This window comes from Stegostoma tigrinum, chromosome 13 (genome assembly GCF_030684315.1).
Source record: "Stegostoma tigrinum isolate sSteTig4 chromosome 13, sSteTig4.hap1, whole genome shotgun sequence".
NCBI classification, from domain to species: domain Eukaryota; kingdom Metazoa; phylum Chordata; class Chondrichthyes; order Orectolobiformes; family Stegostomatidae; genus Stegostoma; species Stegostoma tigrinum.
In genome coordinates, this window is record NC_081366.1 from 26,265,428 (window position 1) to 26,286,106 (window position 20,679).

Here is a 20,679-nt window from a genome sequence, read left to right on the forward strand (position 1 = left end):
ATATAATGAGTGCTGTGCTTCTTTAAAAATTCATTCATGAGGTGTGAACATTACTAGGTAGGCAAGCATCCATTGTTCATTCCTAACTGCCCAGACCACAGTCATGTTAACCATAATGCTACAAAAACAAAGTTGCTGGAAAAGCTCAGCAAGTCTGGCAGCACCTGTGGAGGAGAAAAGAGTTAACTTTTTGGGTCCGTTGGCCCTTCCTCAGAACTGTAATCATAATGCTGTGGTTCTGGAGTCTCACGTAGGCCAGACCAGATCAGGATGGCAGATTTCCTTTCTCTAAAGTATATTAGTGAACCAGATGGTGATTTTTCTCCCCCTGACTATCAACAATGGTTTCGTGGTCATCATTAGAGCCTTATTTCCATTTTATTACTGAATTCAAATTCCACAATCTACTATGGCTCCAACCCAAGTCCGCAGAACATTACTTGCATCTATGGATTCATAGTCTAGCAATAGTACCACGAGGCCATCAGTGACACTATGTGATTATGTGACAACTCTCAGTACGATAAGGTTCCTGATCCATTGTCTTGCACCCCCTCCCCCCCATTCAAATGCCACAACCCCCAACAGAGGCAGGATTGTCATGAGGTCTTGCATTTGTCTCTCTGGTAGAATAGAATGTTGTTATAATCATGTCATGGTCTTGGAATTTTGTCAGGAAAAAGAATCAGTTGGCATTTACTTTCTTGCCAATCTTATCTGTTTGGCCAAGTACGCTTTTCCTGAGGTTTGTGTACATCCTAATTCTTGCACTGAGGTTACCGAGGTGGATCACTTGTCCCCCTTTTGGATATGGGACAACAACTGATCGTGGCTAGAGTAGAATTCGTTCTAGGTTTCATGAGTTTGCACTCATGACTCTGGTATACTGCTTCCAGGTTAGGGTGAACCATGAGGTCATTGTGTGTTTGTACATCTCATCAGGAGTTCACTGAGACAGTCAACTAGTTTGTATTTTTATGGTGAAGCGGGTGGAAAATGCCTGTGTGGAATTTTTAATGTGGGGTGGCCTTTGTCAATGCTGTTAGGAAGGGAATTCCATGACTTTGATTCCATCACCATGATGGAATAGTGATATAATTTCAATTTAGAATTGTATGCACCTTTAAGGGAAACTTAAAAATTAGTGGTATTCTCATGTCTGAGCTGCAATTGTCCTGAAAGCATCTAGATATGTGATCGTACTTTTATGCTGGTGGAAAATGGGGAGGTGTAGCAAGTTGAAAAGATGGAATTGGTGGTTCAGAGTTCAAAGCAAAGAAATGGGAGGCACTCCTTTAGAACCTCTTCTTTCTCACTTACATTACACTTTGGATTTCTGTAGATATCCTTCACATTTTGGTTGAACATTTTCTTGTAGGCCAAAACTGGACACTGTGCATAAGATGTCATATCTTATGCAAAATTTGGACGTTTCACTGAACCTGTTGATGACTTCAATATTTGTTCCAGAGTCAAGCACTGCCTTGCTATAATTACTTCAAACTACAAAATTACTTCAAAAGAGCATCAAACATGTATTCTTTGGGTGTATCCTGAGGTGGCTTTTGAAAGGATTCTATGGAAGTTGAGGCAACAATCAGGTCCATATTTCTTTCAACCTTTTATGGTGTACTTTTGCCCACAATTTGGTCGATCATTTTACCTGGCCTTTGATGGCATGGCATGAACTCAAGCCTGTGAATGCTAAAATGACTCAAAGTCAAAGGTGATCGTTTAAGACCTGAAAATTCTTCATCGTCAAATTGTAGTCATCATCAGAGCTAGTAGAAGAGTTCATTCTGCTTAATCCATCAGTGCCCAAAGGGAGAAAGAGTTTGTCTATCCAACGCCCAAAGATGAGCAGGTTGGATGGATTTGCCATGTTAAATTGTCCAGGGCTGTGCAAGCAAGGTAAATGCAGGGCTAAGGGCTAGGTCTGAGTGGAATACTCTTCAGAAGGTCAGTGTGGACTTGATAAGCCCTTTCTGTACTATGGGGATTCTATTCTGTAATGATGCAGTCTGGTTTATCCTTCTTGCTACTCTGATGTTTGTGGTATCAATCACTAGTGGATTGTGACTGTGGTAGAATGTTGCCACCAATCCTCCACTCTGTGCAATGCCTGAGGGTCTATTCAGTTAGTGGTAGAGGATAAACTACTTGTTAGTTTTAACAAGAGCAGTCACTTAATGTATCAACAATATGTAGTTTATTGCACAATAGTAATAGGGAAAAGTTGTATTAAGCAGTTTTGCATAATCATTAAGACTAACGGGAGCCAGAGATTAAATGTTTCAGCCCATCAGACCTACAGTCCCCTGTTCTCAAGTCAAGACTGTATGACAGCATCAGATTGAGTAGAGTTTAATAAATCTCCAAAGTGAACTCTTTCAGAACCATTACTCTCTATTATTCTCTCCGCTAAGATGGGTGGTGGCTGGCCTGCTCAAGGAAAGAAGCCTCCTAAAATAGACTTCCTGTTCCTGACAAACTCCTTCGTGTGGGATCTGCGGCTTTTTCCAGCTACTGTTGCATGAAAAGCCTGTGAAGGAGTTCATCAATATTTCCTAAATGTAATGCAAAGGTCCACAACAACAATTGCATTCGTTCAACATGATCTATCATCGTACGCCAGAATGTCTGACCAACAATCATTTCAACATTTCAAATTTGATCCTTTTTGCCTTCAAGAACTGAGACTTATTGGCCAACAGCCCTTTTTAAGTGAATCTGCTGAGAATAAAGCATTTTTGTGTCTTCCCATGCATGACTGTGTGCGTGTACGCGTCTGTGTGTGTGTGTTTTGAGTTATTTGGAGGTATAATTATTTATATTTTCATATTACAGAGTTTTGAATCAGCTTTAATTGTATGATTAATCAATAATGTTACATTTACGAAAGAAAGCTGGCTAATTATTCCTCTAATTCTAGATCCAATATAGAGAAAGCATTTGATTGATCATATTGGAATCAAATTGAACAAGTAAATTTATGTTGTGACTGTGATGTAGAGGGACAAGAGAAAGACTGTGTGCAGCCCTCCCATCTTAGTTATTTACCACATATATGTTGGTGTGTAAATAAACATTTTTCCACATTGATGTGTTGAATAACATTGAGAAGTGGTTTAGTGAATTAAATTGAATGTGTATTGAAGCAAGAATGGTGCTTCTACCGTAAACCTAATTTAAACATGATAACTCAGCACACCTTTGACACTTCAATACTTCATGACATGATATATTACACAACTGAGACACTGGGACAAATTGCTCCACAAATTTGTTCGCCGTTGCGGATTTGGACTAAGTAGAACATGATTTTCTTATGTAGGATTTTGGTTCTGGCACAACATAGGAATGAATTTGGGCCCTCGCCAGTTCGGGCTGTGAAAGTGAGTGTACAGCATTTTCTTGCTGATCTACGTAAGCAATAAATCACTGCTTTAACTGGTAGCAGCATTTCAAGAGTTAGTGACAGATAAGAGGTAAAGAGTCAAATGGTAACCTCCTGGAATTACATAAGAAAGTACCATGTGAGGGGAGAGGGTGAAGTGTCGGGTTAGACTAGGTACCGCACAACATGGAAGTGGAGAGAAAGGCACATCATGCTGAGATGGCAGAATGGCACAGGATGATCATTAGAATGTGGAGGCTGGTGGATGGAGAAGGGGAAACCCTATCACTGCTCTGTAAGAAAGAGGAAGAAGTGAGGGCAGAAGTGAGGGAAAGCGGTTGGACGTATTTGGTAGCCCTGTCTATCACAGAGGGTGGGGATGGTGGAAAATATTGGTTTGGTAAAAAGGGGCCTCGGAGGCTTCTTACTTAAGAAAAAGAGAATGATTTCAAAGTCAGGCAGACTGTATTCAGAATATTATGGTGAATATGGAACAGTCTACTGTCTGTTAAATGTGAAGCTCACAGGCAGGAGATAGGAAACATTAAGGCTTTGTTGGAAATAACAGACTGTTCCCTGATCTACTACAGAGTAGTTCTTCTTAGCTAAGACCTTGATGACAATGATAATACTGACATACAAGTTATACGGGAGAGAAACAGAGATAACACTACAAGTCAAAATGACTTTTCAGAAGAGAAATATTCATGTACCTAAAGATTCTTGGGTGTATAGAGCAATCCTCCAAATTATTGACTTAAGAAAAATTGAAAACAGGCTACAGTAACAGAAATCAACTTATTTATCTTCCTACTTCATAGATGCTTCTGCCGACATTGATGAGCAAAGTATTAACAATGTTGGGGAGCATAGGGTTTGGTGAGATGGAGGAACCGAAAGAGAACAGTGTACATAGGTAAATGGTGTTTGGAAAATTGATCGGATTGAAGATGGATAAATCCCCAAACCCTGATAATCTACATCCCAGAATATTTAAGGAAGTGGACCTAGAAATAATGGATGCATTGATGATCATCTTGCAAGATTGTATAGACTCGACTACAGTCCCTACAGATTGGAGGGCAGCTAATGTAACCCCATTGTTTAAGAAGACAGATAAAGAGAAATAGGGAATTACGGACAAGTGAGTTGGCAGACAATAGGAATACATAGGTCTTTTTCTGAATGATAGCAATGACAAGTGGGGTACTGCAGGCATCAATGCAAGGACTCCAACTATTCACAATATACATATTAATTATTTGTATAAGGGAACTAAATGTGTGAGGATGAGCTGTGGAGAGAATGCTTCAGTGTGATTTTGACAAACTGAATGACTGAGCAAATGCACGGCAGATGAAGTTATCTACTTTGTAGCAATAATAGAAAGGTAGATTATTATCTAATTGGCTATAAAGTGAGAAAGCGGTACATGCAACAAGGCTTGGGTGTCCTCACATGCCAGTCACTGAAGGTAAGCATGTAAGTGCAGCAGGCTGTAAAGAGGCAAATGTTGCCCTTCGTAGTGGGAGGGTTCATGTATAGGAGCAGAGATGTCTTGCTGCAATTATACAGGGCCTTGGCAAGACCATACCTGAAGTATTGTGAGCAAGTTTGGTTCCCTTATCTGAGGAAGGATATTCTTGTTACAGAGGGGTTATAGCGAAGGCTTACCAAACTGATTCCTGACTTGCTGGTACTGACAGAAGAGGAGAGGTTGAATCAGTCAGGATTATATTTTCTGGAGTTTTGAAAAATGAGTGGGATCTTAAGCAAGCCTAAAAATATCTAACAGGGTTGGACAGGGTAGATGCAGGCAAATCCAGAGTTAGAGGTCACAGTCTAAGGATACAAACTAAACAATTTAGAGCTGAGATGAGGAAACATTTTTCACCCAGAAGGTGATGGCCAGGGAACCGGTAACAAGCAAAGCCCAAGTGGGGCAATGCTTACATGAAAAAAGTCAAGGGGCTGGGTAGGGATTAAAACAAAATAGAATTAGAGAGGGAAATAAAGCACTCCAGACCCATCCCCCAAACTGCCACCACAGCACCCACCTCTCCTTAAAGCCATTGAGAGCATTCATGGGCATTGCATGCTTTCATAACTGGCATACTAAAGTGGAGAGTTGGGCTGTTGGCAAAGCATTTAACAAGGATAATGATTGTCACTTGACAACTCGGGGCTGCCCTGGGGATTACCTTGTATACCTTAAGGAATCCCACAAATTTAGCTGCAGGACAAATCCTAAGACAGATTGGATACAGACTGCCTAGTTACTTAAATGGTGCCTATAAAATGGGTGAAATATACCAGTTTCTAGTCTAGTGCAAAAGTGCCTTTGCACTTGCACTCATTACCCCTTCATTAACACATCACTCTCATTGAAATGATGCAAAGAAGGATATCCACAAAGACTTCCCATTTTCACCACTTCATTTGCAGCATGCAGACTGTATTACAAGCATAAACACTTTGGAAGAATGGAGATGTGCAAAAGCAAAACACTTACCACCCAATGAAAATCAACACCATAAACAAAGTGCAATCAAATTGGAATGCTTGGCAGAAGATGTATTCAATCTTGAAACAGCATCTTAATTTCACAAACTAGGTTCCAGCAGTTCAATTAAAATTAGTTCACATCTGTTCATTTTATATAAGTGAGTTCAGCGCCAGCGATAGAGCTAAATTAAAACAGTTGAGGAGAGAATAACTGTCCAATTCTATTCTCCTTTGCTATAACCACAACTGATCATTAGATGAGCCCTTTGAGAAATGTTTTAAACGGACATGTTTAGTTGGTTACTGAGTTAGTCCACTGATGATGACACTGGAGTTACGGCAGAAGGTCAGAAAAAGACATGGAAATTCCAAGCAATTATTTTGACCAAGGAAGGGATTCTTATAACTGCAAAATATGACATATTGTGCTTTGAATGCCTCACTTTTACAATGAGTTTTAATTGCTTGCAAATAAATGTTTCTATTGGAGGACGTGCAAAACCATCTTTACAGTTAAAAGGATTTCTCCTCATTTTATATTTGAAGCCAAATGTGACAGAGTACATCAGATTAGGATCAAACCAAGCTGAAGCCCCTAAGAATTCTTATATTTTCGCTTGGCTTTGCAGGCATCTTAAAATGATTAAAATTGCTGAAAACAGCAGTTTTTAGGGATGAAGCAGACACTCTTTGGGCAAGAATTCCAACACCACTGGCTCCTAAACAGCATGAATTTGGACTTTCTAAATTCTCTGATGAATTTAATTAAACTTGAGGAAACTTATGAGAATAGGTCACAGCAGGAAGTATGGAATTTTGTTTATTGCTCAGTTCAACATGTGGCATAAATCCTATATGCCGGTGCTTGTAATAATTAATATTGAACACTAGGCTGTGATCTTTCCACATTTATAACTTACTAAATGAGGTATTGCATTCAGCTTTTTAAAGGCCAATATTTCATCACAGACCTGTTGTGCAGCTTTGCTCGAAAAGACCATTCAACCCATTGAGTCTGCTGCACCATTCAATGAGATCCAATGGCTGATCTGATAACCCTCAATTTCACTTCTTTGCCTTTTTCTTGATTCTCTGACTGATTAAGAAGCTATTTTTCTGCTTTGAATATGCTTAATGAACTGCCTTTGATAGCAGCCTGTGATGAAGAGTTCCACAGATTCACTGCCCTCTGAAGAAAGAAATTCTACCTCTTCTCTGCCATAAGTGTGCTACACCTTACTCTGAGATGATGTCCTTCTGGTTCTCGACTCTTCCAAAAGGGGAAACGTCCTCTCCACATCTACCCTGTCCAGCTGCCTAAGAATCTTGTGTGTTTCAATATGGCCACCTCTTCTTTTTAAAAATTCCAACGATTACAGGCCCAATCTACTCAACCTCTCCTCATAAGCTAGCCCCTCCATTGCCAGTATCAGCCCAGAAAACTCTCTCTGGATTGCCTCCAATGCCAATGTATTTTTCCATAGATGAGGGACCAAAACTGCTCACAGTATTCCAGCTGAGGTCTGACTAGTTCTTTGTACAGCAAAACCTACCTACTTCTACACTCCATTTAATTTGATGTAAAGGCCAGCATTTCCATTTGCCCTGTCTCTTCCCTGCGGAACCTGGACGTTAGAGTTCTGTAATTCATGGGCAAAGAAATTTCTGCAGTTTTTCTCCAGGTGGATCATATTCACCTCCTGTATTTTTCCTGCCAAAGTGCATAACCTCATATTTCCCCACATTATGTATGTTTCATCTCATAAGTGTTTACCTATTGGCTTACATTGTGTATATGATCTGGAGTCGGGTTAAGTAATCTTTTGAAAATGTAAGGCACACTTTGGTATTGTTCAATGACATGCTTATCCATAAGAAAGTACATAAACTCATTGTAAATCTGTTAAGAAACTGTTTTAAAAATGCATAGGTAAAATAATAGTGCCAGGTATATCAGAGTCCTGGCTATAGCAAACTATTATCGAACTTGTGCCGCATAACTGATCCCAAACTGTCATTCTTCAAATGTACTGCTTATAGGAGGAAACCTCAACCTACTTATTGAGTGAAAATGTTTATTAATGTAAGGCTTTATGTACCTGAGTGAGATGTTTAGTGGTGTAACTAAAACACTTGTTTTCAGAAGAAATCATTTCTTGACATTTTACAGTATTGGATGTTTGTTTTGTGTAATTACATGCCTTTTTTTCCCGTTGTGACAGTCAGCAGATTTGGAGCTTTATGATGCTTCCCAATTAATGCAAATGTTGATTGATTGGTGAAATGGCATATAAAGGGAAGGGCACAGTTTGTTGGATGGGAGAAATGAGTTAGCACTGAGTTAGCTTGGGGGCTATTGGGAATGATGAGTCTATGGGGTGTGAGGAGCCATGGGAGATGAACACGGAGTGGCATAAGTTGTGTGAATAGACTTGGGCATAAGTGGAGTGTCATAGATTGGCACGGTCGGATAAGGGACCGTAAACGATGCATCAATGCGCATAGGGTGGCCAAGGGGGTATGGGGTCAAAGTGCAAAGACAATGGTTTACATGGATGGAATTAAACAGTAAGGGGAAGGAAGGGATGAGAGTAGGAGGGAGGTTTTCTCTTTTGATCTGTATTTTTAAAACTTGAACCAGATTCTGGAATGCCCTAGGAGACTTTCTACCCAGACTTGTTCGGGAACTGGGAAAACTCTCCAGTTCCTCTCAGATCGCCTGGCTCAATTTACAATCTAACCTGTCCCCTAGACTGAAAATTGGAAGATCTGGCATTTTTAAAGGACATGTTCACAGAACTGGGATTTTTCCTGACTCAGTGCTCTGAACACAGGAGTGAAAATCGGAGTTTTAGTTTGCTGACCCCTAAAATGTTTTGATGTAAATCAGTGCATCCAACATGTTATTCAATACAAATTAATTAATTTCAAGTCTTACTGGCTTTAAATCTGCCAATGGAATGTTGATGACATAATTTCAGGGTGAGGGATTAACCAACAGATTAAGAGGAGAAACATTTTATGAGCATGAAAACAAAGCCAGTTGTTGCAGAAATACAATTGTACCATTATTTCTCATTTGAAAAGATTAATTAGTATTTGCAATTCTAAATCCTACTGGTGAGCATTTTAAGACAAAGTGAGTTCCAAATGTGATTATGGAAGAAAACAATTCCCTTCCCCCTCCTCAAATCAAATGTGGGGCCTGAAAATCTATGGGCTTGATTCAGTTACATTGGAATTATGTTCCCTGATGTCCTCCGCATTGACATTTCAGAAGAATAGGGTCAGTGTGAAGCTATTTCATTTTCACGAGGCTGGAGTCTTCATCTCAGGCACTTATCTGTTCCATAATACAGAAACGCTGGCAGAAAGCCTGACAACCACATTAATATCTTATGATCACCCCACCACCCTCCCTGACTACCCTGTGATCAATTCTCAACCATTGTCTTACCCCAGCAAAGCGAAGACTCCCAGCACAGGATATACAGGCAGAAAATGAGTTTTCTAGAAATGTCTGAGCATACAGGCATTTCTGCTATAACACGAGTTTCGCTAACGCCAGTTGGCTGTAATGCAATTGATGAGTAGAGGATGCTGTTTGGATAACACGGACTGTCTACTGTACAGCATTGTGATCTTCTATAGTGATTTCCCTAACAACATGATTTTCTACAGCGATTTCCCAAAGTGCAACTTTGTATAGCATGAGGCCACACAAGATCGCAACTATCGCATTATAGGAGAACCACCTGCAAGTCCTCAAGAATCTCAGACTTGCACATAGGTGTTGTTGACATGCAGCCTTCTGCATGAAGATCTCTGGGATGAGGTAAACACATATTACCTGTGGTTGTTAAGATCATCACCGCCCTAAACTGCTGTCTTCCTGGCACCTTCCAGTGATTTGCTGTTGCTACTTTGCAGTCTTGCAGTCAACTATACACACATATATATACTGTATATATAACGTATACTGTATCCACTGTACCCGGTGCAGCTTCCTCCACATTAATGAAACCAAGCAGAGGCTTGGGGACCACTTTGCAGAACACCTCCGCTCGGTTCGCAATAAACAACGGCACCTCCCAGTCACAAACCATTTCCACTCCCCCTCCCATTCTTTAGATGACATGTCCATCATGGGCCTCCTGCAGTGCCACAACGATGCCACCTGAAGGTTGCAGGAACAGCAACTCATATTCTGCTTGGGAATCCTGCAGCCTAATGGTATCAATGTGGATTTCACAAGCTTCAAAATCTCCCCTTCCCCCACTGTGTCCCAAAACCAGCCCAGTTCGTCCCTGCCTCCATGACCTGTTCTTCCTCTCACCTATCCCCTCCTCCCACCTCAAGCCGCACCTCCATTTCCCACCTACCAACCTCATCCTGCCTCCTTGACCTGCCTGTCCTCCCCGGACTGACCTATCCCCTCCCTACCTCCCCACCTATACTCTCCTCTCCACCTATCTTCTTCTCTATCCATCTTCGGTCTGCCTCCCCCTCTCTCCCTATTTATTTCAGAACCCTCTCCCCATCCCCCTCTCTGATGAAGGGTCTAGGCCCGAAACATCAGCTTTTGTGCTCCTGAGATGCTGCTTGGCCTGCTGTGTTCATCCAGCTTCACACTTTGTTATCTTGGATTCTCCAGCATCTGCAGTTCCCATGATCTCTCCTCTCACACATATATATATATAGAACATTACAGCACAGTACAGGCCCTTCGGCCCTCGATGTTGTGCCGACCTGTCATACCGATCTCAAGCCCATCTAACCTACACTATTCCATGTACGTCCATATGCTTATCCAATGATGACTTAAATGTACTTAAAGTTGGTGGATCTACTACCGTTGCAGGCAAAGCGTTCCATTCCCTTACTACTCTCTGAGTAAAGAAACCACCTCTGACATCTGTCCTATATCTTTCACCCCTCAATTTAAAGCTATGCCCCCTCGTGCTTGCCGTCACCATCCTAGGAAAAAGGCTCTCCCTATCCACCCTATCTAACCTTCTGATTATTTTATATGTTTCAATTAAGTCACCTCTCAACCTTCTTCTGTCTAATGAAAACAGCCAAAAGTCCCTCAGCCTTTCCTCGTAAGACCTTCCCTCCATACCAGGCAACGTCCTAGTAAATCTCCTCTGCACCCTTTCCAAAGCTTCCACATCCTTCTTATAATGCGGTGACCAGAACTGTACACAATACTCCAAGTGCGGCCGCACCAGAGTTTTGTACAGCTGCAGCATAACCTCTTGGCTCCGGAACTCGATCCCTCTATTAATAAAAGCTAAAACACTGTATGCCTTCTTAACAGCCCTGTCAACCTGGGTGGCAACTTTCAAGGATCTGTGTACATGGACACAGAGATCTCTCTGCTCATCTACACTACCAAGAATCTTACCATTAGCCCAGTACTTTGCCTTCCGGTATATCTCGCAGGAAACATTCCCTCCAGTGTATACAGCCATGCCAGTGTTCTGTGCATAGTGTTCTACTCCTGGCGTGCCAACGTGGGTCATAGCATTGACTTCTGGCTCCAGAGGCTGCTCAGGGTTCTGCACAGAAGAAAAGAAAATGTGAGGGAATGCTGCTACCAGGTGACAGTGCCCTGGGCAGCACATGTGCCTAAAATGCCATCGATGAGAGCAATCTAAAAGAGAGGGCTCTTGGTTTGCCGGTGTCCAGATTCAAACATATGTAGGAGATATGAGATAATCAGGTGTGGATCTGAATGAACACAGGAGGCCAGACAGCATCAGAGGAGCAGGAAAGCTGACGTTTTGGGTCTTGGCACTTCTTCAGAAATGGGGGAGGGGCTCCGAAATAAATAGAGAGAGGGGTAAGTGATAGTAGATGGATAATGGAGCAGATAGGTGGAGAGAAGCTGTCAGGTCAAGGTGGTGGGGGTGAAGCTAGTAAAGGTGAGTGTAGGTGGGGAGTTGGGATAGGGATTGGTCACTTGAGAGGGAGGTGCGGGTAGGTGAAAGAGAAGATGGACAGGTCAAGGAGGCAGGGACCAGAGGGTGGCTGGTCTTAGGATGAAGTGGGGGGTGGGGAGATTTTGAAGCTTGTAATGTCCACATTGAGGCCATTGGGTTGTAGGGTTCCAAGGCAGAATATGAGGTTCTGTTCCTCCAGTTTTTGGGTGGCATCATTGTGACACTGGAGGAGGCCCAGGATGATATATGGACACATTGTCCAGGGAGTGGGAGGGGGAAGTTGAAGTGGTTTGTGGCTGGGAGATGTTGTTATTTGTAGCGAACCGAGCATAGGTGTTGCACAAAGCGGTTTCCAAGTCTCCACTTGGTCAGCTCAGTCTAGAGGAGGCCATATTGGGAACAGCGGATGCAAAAGTGGATGCGCGGGTGAGCATCTGTTTATACTGGAAGGTTTTCTTGGGGCCTGGGATGGAGGTAAGGGGGCAGGTGTAGGGGCAGGTGTAGCACCTCCTGCAGTTGCAGGGAAATTTACCAGGGATTTGGATTATACCCAAGTGGCAATCAAGGGAGTGATTGTCAGATTAACGAGTTAAATGTATCAATTGACAGAGATTTCATTGCATTATCAATCAGTTTGCAAGGAGATATAGAAAAGAATGAAGTTTGTGATCAAAACTCAAAACAACCCCTTCATTCTATGCAAAAAAAATGTGGCCCACAAGCATTCACACTTTCAGAATCAGCAGATGTCTTGTTGGAAACAAGAAACAAGTTTAATGATCTGTCTCCCCCCGTAATTTTGATTGCAGACTGAAATGGGAATAGAGTTGTTTCCAAAGTCAGGTGTTGTGGAAAGAATTGCTGTATTTTTGAAAGCAAGTTGCTAAAGCTCTTTGTAAGTAATGTTTACACTGCTGCTCTGTTCAACTCATGAGGGAGGCTGGTTACAGACAGTCTGGCATTGATAGATGTGTACAAAATGTGATTCAGTCAGCAACAAGTAGCTGGGCGTCAGTGACAAAAGCCAATAACCTGTCAACAACTAAGTGATTGGCTGCTGGGTAGCTGAACAGCTTGTAGCTGTCAATGATATGGCCAGAAGCCTTCAGACCTCTGGAAGGGGAGATGACGTGTCTCTCTGCAATTGATAATATCTGATATTTAGTAGAAAGCCATTAATCCTCACCCATCAGCTACTGTAGCTGTTACTTTTAACCAATAAATCACAGACTTCATTATTTGTGAACCATCGCTCCCTGCTTCATGCAAGGAAGTGAAAAGCACCTGGAGAAGAGAGATTGAAGAGTAAAAGGTCCCAGAAACCACAATGGTTATCTCAGTGAATCCTGTGAACAGAGGCCACTCAACTGCCTTCTCAGAGTTTCTTTTTCAGCCCACCAATAACACCAACGTACATCTGTTTGTCTGCGTTTTTCAGTCAGTGTGTTTTCAAGGGGTTTTATAAAGAAATTGGAATTTTAACTAGAGATGCTATATGCCAAAAGTTTACAACTGTTCCCCTTAGCAAGAGAATTTTTTTGTAATTATTCTTTCCCTTACTAGGTACAGAAATTTGACCTGTTTTTTCTCTTCAACAGGTAAGTACAGAGAATCCTGGAGAAATTCATGGAGTTGGCAGCACTTGTGGGGAGAAAGAATTAACATTTTGACTCTGGTATGACTTCTTAAGAAGCATTCTTGCAATGTTAACTCTTCTTCTTTCCACAGATGCTGCCAGAACTGTCATGTTTCTCCAATATTCTCTTTATTTGTTTTAGATTTCCAGCATCCTCGGTATTTTGCTTCAATTTACATGCTTTCTCTTCACCTGGTTCTAAACAGGAAAGCAAATTGGGGAACTTTTACATACATCTTCAATTTTTGTAATGACTCCAGAATAGCAGGTGACAAAGTTTGGGTGATTTTGTTTGCATTGAGTTTTGAAACAGAGGCAGCTTTGATTTGGATCTGGCATTAGAAAAACAATAGGCAAGAAGGAAAATGCCAGACTTTGTATTGCATTCAGGACATGGCAGTAGCAAAGGTTATCCTGCAGGTGGCAGAGTTGTCCACGATAGACTTTAACATTTCAAAACAGCAGTTTGTTTGATTTGGAAAATAAACTGCAAGTAGTATTGCCTGACAGAGCTAGGAAGATGGAAATAATTGAGGTGCTATCACTGTACATGGGTTTACAGGAGAGACCGGGTATTGTGGGTAGTGACACATCAGAATCAGACAATATTTTATTCTGATTAAAGCAGCATGAGCATGAAGAAAAGGTGAAAATGCTGGAGATGAAATTCCAAAAGGCAGAAAAAGACCGGAAATGGAACTGAAAAAAACAGAATTTGACTTGTAAAGAGAAGATAAGGTGAGGACCGGGAGTATATGTTGAAAATGATGCAATTGAAATAGGAGAGGTCAGATGCTGATGCAAGCTGTGATAGGAAAAAAATGAGTTTTAATTTGAAGTCCAGCAAGGAAATGTTTAGATGTGCCACAAGCGACACAACAGTTTAAGGATAAAGATTTGCAGGCTTTCTTTTTATCATTTAAGAAAATGGCTGGCCAACTGAATTGGGCAGAAGAAGACTGGCCATTGCTCATGTAGAATTAAGCTGACAGGTAACACGCAGGAAATCTATGCTTCACTGTCACAGAAGGTTTCTTGTAATGATGATTCTGTAAAGGAATACTGTATTGGTTGCATATGAGCTACACCTGGAGGCATGAAGGTCTAGAATTTAAGAATGCAGTATGCATTACTCTGCATTGCATTTGAAAGGATTGAACAATTAAAAGAATAATTTTGACAGTTGGACATAAGCATTCAAAGCTGAAATCATGTACGAAGCTCTTCAAGAAATTTAAAAACTCCTTACTTTCTGTAATAAAAGCTCTTAAAGAAATTTTAATGAGGACCAAAGAGTTGCACCTTTGTGGCAATAATGGCAATAAAACTAATTTTTTTTTCCATCACCTTCATAAATTTGAAAGATTTGGAAAATGGGAGATTGAAATAAAGACAAGTAGCCAAGGTAAGGAATGGACTGCTAGGAATGGCTCAACATCTCCCCAGATCAGAAGGGACAGCACAGAAGATGGAGGTAAAAATCACAAATCAAAATGTTTCCATTCTTATTAAGTGGGGCACATTCTTATGCCAATCCAACCAATCTCAATGGATTTGAGCTTCTGTTAGGTTAGATCAGAAGACAACCTTCAGTTTGCAATGGCTCGGCTATCCAAAATGACAGAAGTCTGCTACAGTTTTCAGAACAGAGAGCCCCATCCAGTGGAAGGTAATGACCTCCCCAAATCTTTGGTGGAGGAAGAATGGCAGGAGGAAGTCAAAGATATGGCAAGGGCATTTGCAGCCATTTACCTAATTGCCAGAGAAATTCCAAGCTGATTCATACAGATGCACATTAACGGTAGCAAAGCAATGCAGAAACCTGGCATAGCTGAAATCATTGTTCAGCCCAGCCATACCCTTCATCATCCCTACACCCTTACGCTCTAACATAAAGCAGTCAAACAATCATCAATGCACCCTTCTCACTGACACCAATTTCTCATCTTTATTTTTTGTCAAACCATCTTCCGGCAAATTGAGTAGAACTTTGCAGGTGGTAAGTGTTGCAAGGGGTGAAAGGATCTCAAAGGCTTAATGCAGAGGAACACATTAAATACCTCGCATTGAGGCCTTCCTCATAGTCTCAGTAAAAATATCCATCATATTAATGTAGCCAGTACCTAGTTGCTAACATGTAATTAGCTACAGCTTACTTAATATAAGAACCTCCTCATTAGACTACCAACTGGTTTTCCTTCACTATGCTAGACTAAATTGATCTTGTAGATCCCTACCAGGAAAGATGGTATTGGCAGCATATCTACCAGATGGATCTTACACCATGATGAACTATGTTAAGGATTCATCTTACAACACATTGGAGGGGCTGCAGGCTCCATTTCTCTACAATGTATAACTTGCTGGCAGGCATAAACATCTGAAGGTTGTTTAGTCACCCTTAAAAAGTCTGCTTGACCAGACAGCCCATCTCAGAAAGAATTGGACATTTGAGAGCCCTACAGAAAAGAATTGTGTGTTGAGATTCATGAAGCCAGAATTGTCTATCAATAGTAAAAGACATTTTTGAGAAATGCTAAGAGATAAGCAGCCTTGAGCATGAGCTAGAAACATTGTGATGGTGGAGCTTCATGATAGTGGAACATGAGAGACGCCAAGAGAGTTACAGATTGCATTGGTTACCAATAATCTGTTGGAGCAGTGTTGAGTCAAGGTTCAACCGGAAAGCAAACAGATGTCAGAGGCCCCATGGGTGGTCAAGGGGAAAATAGAAAAAAGAGGTGTAATGCGAAGGTTTGGAAAACTAAAAGTCAGCAAAAACTTATAGCCCAGAGGGACCATCACAACCAAAGTGTGCAGACACCAGAAGGTGCAGCTGTAGTGAGGCAAATGAACAGTTATACATTTAAACAGGGGTTTCAGAGCCTGGAATGGTGCAAAGGCACAGTTAAAGTTATAAAGATATGAATTAGAAGTCCAAACAGACAAAGCCTTGTGAAAGAAGAAAATTAGGAAACTGTTGAGGCTAAGGACAGAATATCTGCTACTTAAACCACAATAAAGCAGCCAGTATTTGTTTAAACAAGACACGTACTCAGCCAGGAAAAAGGCATGAAGCAAAAGTAATTGTTAGTGGTGCTACAGACAATTGAAATCATGCAAGGAAGCTCACAAAGGGATGTGTACAGAACCAAGAGGGGAGTTCATTTGCTAAACCTGTTGAGAGAGCAGGAAAGTAAAGTAATTCAGGAAATGGTGATAGTTTGTTGAGGTCATGATTATCAGGATTTAACAACAGACGTTGGCCAGGGCACATGGTGGTGTGTTGAAGTGGTAGGCAACTGTAAGCTTGGAGTCACTTTTGCAGACAGAATGTAGGTGTATTGAATAAAGTATCAGTAAACTGCTGCTTCATCTCTGACAGTTATGCCAGGGACCTTTGATAGTGAGGAGGGAGCAGGTAAGTGGGCAGGTATTACACCTTCTGTCGTTGCATGAGAATGTGCTGTGGGAGTGTCAGGAGATGTTGAAAATGGAGGAGGAGTGGGCCAGAGTATCCTGGAGAGAATGGTTGCTGCAGAATGCTTACAAGGGATGGGAACTCAAAAAAATGTAGTGATATAGTATGAAATTGTTTGTGTTTGATATTCCTTCACCGATACAAGAATTATATAACTATAATAATAATAAAAAAAACTGCAGATGCTGGAAATCTGAAATGAAGACATAAAATGATGGAGAAACTCACACATCTAGCAGCATCTGTAGAGAGTAAACAGAGTTAACATTTGAGCCCAGTGACTCTTTTTCAGAACTGAAAGTATCTGGGAAGAGGTGACATTTAAACTTATGCGGGAGTGGGGCTGGGAGAGAGTAAAGTGCATGGAAATGGGGCCCGGAGAGAAAAAGAAAGAGAGAGTGAGAGAAAATTTAAAAAAAAGAAAAACAAATAAAAGGATTGCTGATGAGAAGTCAAGAGGACGAGATAGATGCCAGTTTGGGTGCTAATGAGAAGTGTAAATGGTTGAAACTAGGTGTGCTGGGAGCAACTCATAAAAAAACATAATCAGAAGTCACACAATATCAGGTTAAAGTTCAGAGATAATGGGAACTGCAGATGCTGGAGAATCCAAGATAATAAAATGTGAGGCTGGATGAACACAGCAGGCCAAGCAGCATCTCAGGAGCACAAAAGCTGACGTTTCGGGCCTAGACCCTTCATCAGAGAGGGGGATGGGGTGAGGGTTCTGGAATAAATAGGGAGAGAGGGGGAGGCGGACCGAAGATGGAGAGAAAAGAAGATTGGTGGAGAGAGTATAGGTGGGGAGGTAGGGAGGGGATAGGTCAGTCCAGGGAAGACGGACAGGTCAAGGAGGTGGGATGAGGTTAGTAGGTAGGAGATGGAGGTGCGGCTTGGGGTGGGAGGAAGGGATGGGTGAGAGGAAGAACAGGTTAGGGAGGCAGAGACAGGTTGGGAGGGGACGAACTGGGCTGGTTTTGGGATGCGTTGGGGGAAGGGGAGATTTTGAAGCTGGTGAAGTCCACATTGATACTACTGGGCTGCAGGGTTCCCAAGTGGAATATGAGTTGCTGTTCCTGCAACCTTCGGGTGGCATCATTGTGGCACTGCAGGAGGCCCATGATGGACACGTCATCTAAAGAATGGGAGGGGGAGTGGAAATGGTTTGCGACTGGGAGGTGCAGTTGTTTATTGCGAACCGAGCGGAGGAGTTCTGCAAAGCGGTCCCCAAGCCTCTGCTTGGTTTCCCCAATGTAGAGGAAGCCACACACCACCACCCCTCCCCCCACTGCACCACACAACCAGCCCAGCTCTTCCCCTCCACCCACTGCCAGTCCAACCTGTCTCTGCCTCCCTAACCTGTTCTCAGGACTCTTAAACTCAATCCCCCTGTTAATGAAAGCCAAAACACCATATGCTTTCTTAACAACCCTGTCCACTTGGGTGGCCATTTTAAGGGATCTATGTATCTGCACACCAAGATCCCTCTGTTCCTCCACACTGCCAAGAATCCTATCCTTAATCCTGTACTCATCTTTCAAATTCGACCTTCCAAAATGCATCACCTCGCATTTATCCAGGTTGAACTCCATCTGCCACCTCTCAGCCCATCTCTGCATGCCGGGAGGGAAACTTCAAGTTTTTTTTTCCCATAGATATGCAGACATCTGGATAAAATTTTCCCTAAAAGGGATATAAATGTCACAATCACTAACTGGGACTAATCTGCAACTGCCAAATTTCCTGGTGCAAAGCTGAAGATGACTGGATATTGTGAGCATGTCTTTTCCACATTACTGTGTCCAATTTTGGGCCCCACACCTCAGGAAGGACATACTAGCCCTGGAGCGTGTCCAGCAGAGACTCACACGAATGATCCCTGGAATGGTAGTTTTAACGTATGATGAACGGCTAAGGATCCTGGGATTGTACTCATTAGAGTTTGGAAGGTTGAGGGGAGATCTAACAGAAACTTACAAGATAATGTATGGCTTAGAAGGAGTGAACGCTAGGAAGTTGTTTCCATTAGGCGGGAAGACTAGGACCCGTGGGCACAGCCTTAAAATTAGAGGGGGTAAATTTAAAACTGAAATGAGACGACATTTCTTCAGCCAGAGAGTGGTGGGCTTATGGAATTCATTGCCACAGAGTGCAGTGGAGGCCGGGACATTGGATGCCTTCGAGGCAGAGATCGACAAATTCTTGATCTCAGAAGGAATCAAGGGCTACGGGGAGAGCACAGGGAAGTGGTGTTGAAATGCCCATCAGCCACAATTTAAATGGCAAAGTGGACTTGATGGGCTGAATGGCCTTACTTCCACTCCTATGTCTTATGGTCTAATGGTCTTCCGGACATTTTAGAATTGTCTAGGATTTCCAAACATTTGCTAAAGACTTTTGCTGGCCGCTGGCATAAAAAAAAGTTTACAATTTTATCAAGGTAGAAGAGGCATTCTGCACAAAACTCACAACTCCAAAAAACTTGTTCAGAGCCTTTTGTTATGATAATTAGTACCTACTCTTAAGCAATTGCATCATAAACTGTTGTCAACCCCAGCTCAACTGAAAAGGATATGTTAGTGCCATGATTCATTAGGCTGAATTAACATGAAGTAGCAATGATAGGAATACGATGCAACATGATGAATCAAGTGGATTTCTCCTTTCATGTATTTAACTGATATATGCAGAGTTTCCGAAATGGTAGCAAGCTTGACTTGTTGTAGAAAGTTGGGAAGGCAAGCTCCACTCTAGAAAATGTGCTGCGCACTTAAATCAGGTGAATAATCTTTGGGGGCATATCGTGCTAAAAGACTTTAAGATGAAACGTTAAACCAACCCTTCATGTCGATCTTTGGGTCTCATTGCACTATTTCAAGAAAACATGAGACTGTACTTTACCTAAAGCTGGCAAGTTGTCACTTTTGGGGAGAATCATGAAATGTTTCTCTCCATCAGTTCCAACAAGTTGTCATATTCAAATTCCCCACTGGTTATTTCATTGCATATGTGTGACTTATCTATGGTGCTGTGCTCTTGGTATTGTGCACCCTCAATAGCAGAAGTATTCACACTCCTGTGTCCTTCGGGGATTGGCATTTCTAGTGCCATACTTAAAGCCCAGTTGTCTACCAGGTCACTCACTTCCAGCCATGAATTCATAGTACACATTGCGGGAGGGAAATGAGAAAGAAAAGCTTCTGAGTGCATGTAAGTGACAAGGGTGATGCTTCATTGTAAATAGAAGCTGACACTCGTAAATGCATTGCTACTTTATATCATCATCTGTCTGACCAACTGCCATTGTGACTGCAAGAATCACACTGCACAAGTTACCCCTCCTGAGTCTTATATCAGGTTTGAACCCTATCTGAGGAAGGTCTACTTTTATCCTAACGCCCAGATGGCACTACATCTTTTCATTGTTCAGCCTGGGAGCAGTAATGTTGAAAAGCCGTCAAAGGGTTTAAAACAATATTAATTTAGCAGCAACTGAAGTGAGAGAGAAGCAAACAGAAAAAGGCAAACAAATGTTTACTTCTGAGAAAAACAGGCCCTGCTTGCCTTTTGAGCAACAACAAATTTACAGTCAATGAATGATCAAATCTCCTACCAATTGGAAACCCAAATTTGTTGGAAGAAGATGTCAATTAAGGCATGCCTGGCATGTTACAACTGATGCTGAACTACCCTACCATGCTGTACATGATGTTTT

General features: G+C 41.9%; 1 long non-coding RNA gene across 2 annotated transcripts in view; it reads right to left on the reverse strand.

Annotated features, from left to right (window-relative positions):
• LOC132210465 (uncharacterized) overlaps positions 1-20,679 on the reverse strand; it is a 152,974-nt gene that overhangs the window by 126,584 nt on the left and 5,711 nt on the right. The window contains exon 3 of one of the 2 annotated variants that reach the window (XR_009446608.1): positions 11,310-11,463. The exons of the other annotated variant lie outside the window; for it this stretch is intronic. This is a non-coding gene — a long non-coding RNA (uncharacterized LOC132210465). The remainder of the gene's footprint in view (positions 1-11,309; positions 11,464-20,679) is intronic. 2 annotated transcript variants of the gene reach the window in all.